Consider the following 3593-nt stretch of genomic DNA (forward strand, 5'->3'; position numbering starts at 1 on the left):
AGATGTGACACATGTACGTATATGAATTTCGATATGGCGACGAAATGTTGCAAGTTATTCCGTTCAGCAAACCTGGCAGTACACGGAACATTTTTCGTGCTCAACTTTTTTCCCTCTAGCCTATCTAGTTACGTCTCCTTATTCTTACTTCATGGTTGATGTACAGTTAAAAACTGACATATATATATATATATATATATATTTATATATATAGCTTACCTTGTGTTGCTCGTGTATGTATGTTGTTGGAAATTTACTCAGCCTTTATCGCTCTTTAATTATATGTATAACAATAGAATAATGCGCTACATATAGTGTCTTACTTGAACGCTACCTGTATTTATATTGCAAGAATTGCTTAGTATTTACTAAAATTCTATTATATTCTTATAAATTATATAATGTTTATTGAACGCAAATAACAAAAAAACTAATAAACAGTAAACAAATTATTGTTTATTAAATTGTAATATATGTTTTATAGATACAAAATGTCAGATAAAAATTTTTCACATAGAAGTTCCTCGCATAAAACAAAATTGGCGAAGATAGAAACAGATTTTATAATTGAATCTTTTCAAAACAAGCTGTCAACATCTGCTTCTACCTCGTTCTTAGAAAATACGCTTCAAGATGACACTTGTGATGTAGTAATGAATACTGATGTGGTAACAACACATAACATAGTGTCAAGTGAAACAGAACTGTCACAGTCAGAACAAAGTATTGAACTCGTAGAAAATATCATGAACAATACGCCAGAAAGTACTGATTATGAATTAGATAACAAATCTCATCAAAATAGTAATTTTAATCGCTTTTTAGCTAATTGGGCTATTCAAGAATGCGTCTCACAATCATCATTGCGTTCTTTATTGGCCGGTATAAAACAGTACACGTGCAAAAATTGCAATTATGGCATCCCATCCGATCCAAGAACTCTTTTATATACCTCCTCGATCTACTAACTAATATAAATAGTTGTGCTGGTGGCCAGTATTATCATTTTGGATTATTGGAAGGAATAAAAAACATAATACCATTGTTAAATAATATTAATCATATTAAGATATCTGTGAACATAGATGGATTACCACTATCAAAATCATCACAACAGCAATTTTGGCCAATTTTAGGATCTATTACTGGTTTTAAACAAGTTTTTATTATTGGCATTTATTATGGTACGCAAAAATCATCCAATTCTAACGAATATCTTGCAAATTTTGTACAAGATACTAAAGTAATTTGTGAACAAGGAATTACTCTCAATAATATAAATATTTCGTGCACAATAGATTCTATAATGTGTGATGCACCAATAAAAGCATTTGTATTAAAAGTAAAAGGACATAATGGTTACTCTAGTTGCACAAAATATATTACAGAAGGCACTTACATGAATGGTAAAATGCGTTTTCCACAAAAAAATGCTCAATTAAGGACGGATGAAGATTTTCGTTTAAAAAAAGATGAGAATTATCATAATGGAGAGTCAGCTCTATTAGAGATTCCAAATTTTAATATGGTGCGCAATGTGCCTTTAGATTATATGCACCTTATTTGCTTGGGAGTTGTGCGAAAATTATTATATATGTGGTTATTTGGAGATTTAAAAATTCGCTTGCAATCTAGAAAAGTAGCAGCAATATCATCACAGTTAGAAAATATATTAAAATCATATATGCGAATTCGTACGCAAGCCAAGATCTCTTTCTTTTATAAAGCTACGGAAGGCTACTGAATTTAGAAGTTTACTATTTTATACTGGACCTATAGCTTTTAAAGATATTCTCCGAAAGGATTTATACAATAATTTTGTAACTTTACATGTTGCAATCAGAATACTATGTTCCTTACAGTTTTAAAATTTGATGGATTATGCACAGGAACTTCTTGAATATTTCGTAACTACATATATATTATTATATGGTACTCATAACGTGTCCCATAATGTACATGGACTTATTCATCTAGTGGAAGATGCAAAGAAGTTTGGTGCACTAGATTCTTTTAATTCATTCAAGTATGAAAATTACTTGCAAACTTTAAAAAGATTATTAAAAAAACACGACAAACCTTTACAACAAATTATTCGAAGGTATATGGAACATGAACAAAACAACCTTAAAAAAGCAGAAAAACATCGAATAACATCATCTTACTTTAAGGTAGACAGACAATATACTCATAGAATGGGGCCTTTAATAGAAGGCTGTTGTAATCCACAATATAAAATATTAAGAAGTTCTAATGCATCCATTCGCATTGACACATTGGCAGATAATTGTTGTGATTTAACTAATGGAAAGATTATAGAAATAAAAAATATAGCTTACTCTGAAGAGCTTAATACGGATGTAATTATTGGCAATGAATTTCGTCATACAGAAGATTTATATAACATTCCCTGTCCTTCGTCTGCTATTGGAGTATTTGTTGTGGATAACTTATCAGAATTAAAAATGTGACCAATAGAAATGATAAAAACTAAATATGTAAAATTACCGCTGACAATGAGTAATAAATTTGCAGTATTTCCATTGCTTCATATATAAATTTATATTACACATTACATGCACAATCAAAATCTTACAATGGAAGGATTGTGGTTCATAGTAGAGTTTGAAGATGACTTAGAAGTAATCTCTTCTTCTTGGCTAATTAATAATAAAAACTTCGTGTAAAGAATAATTCAGCCTCAGTAAAGTAGTGGAGGATTCTAGCTATTGCTAGTAAGTATATTATACTAATAAAATTAATATTATTTATGAACATTATAAATACATATTAAAAACATATTCTTAATTTATTTTAATAAAACGTAAATAAATTAAATCTTTTGTTTTTAGATACATATGACAAAGGAATACAAAAAATAAAGTAAACAGAGTTTATATCAGATATCAATTCCGATAACGATGATTTTAAAGAGTTAAAGAAATCTCGAAAAAACAGACTTGAAAAGGTGATATCAGATGATATCAATAATAATACTGACGATTTCATTGCCACCATGCTCCAAAAAGCAACAGTACGAATAAGTAAGAATAAAAATTATGCCAATTTTTATATAGTTACACAATTTTATATATATAAGTATAATTAATTTCATATTATATATATTGCAGCAACTAAAGAAAGAACTATGTAAAGAGAAAAAGAAATGTAAAAGTGACTCACTTCCAAAGCGTTTTCTCTTTATTTTGTTTAAAAGAATGAATAATTATTTGTTTAAAATGTCTCAATTTTTGCGCTAAAAGCAGTAAATAGCGCTATTTACCGTATACTGAAAATTGATATAACATTTTACGTTCAAAGAAATTAATAAAATTTAAAAAAGTATCGAAAAACTTAAAAAGTGATTCAGGTAAGAAAATAGGCTGTTAATTTTATGAAAATTTTATTTGTATATATATATATATATACACATATATGTATATATATACAGAGTGTCCCCGTATAAGTGGCCACCCCTTTTTATCTCGTAAACTAATAGAGATAGATCTAATAAATATAATATCAAATTAAACAGCTCTGACTAAACTTTATTGTAAGCACAGTAATCACTTAAGATCGGAAGAGCACACGTC

Source organism: Wasmannia auropunctata, unplaced genomic scaffold (genome assembly GCF_000956235.1).
Source record: "Wasmannia auropunctata unplaced genomic scaffold, wasmannia.A_1.0 LD336092.1, whole genome shotgun sequence".
Lineage (NCBI taxonomy): Eukaryota > Metazoa > Arthropoda > Insecta > Hymenoptera > Formicidae > Wasmannia > Wasmannia auropunctata.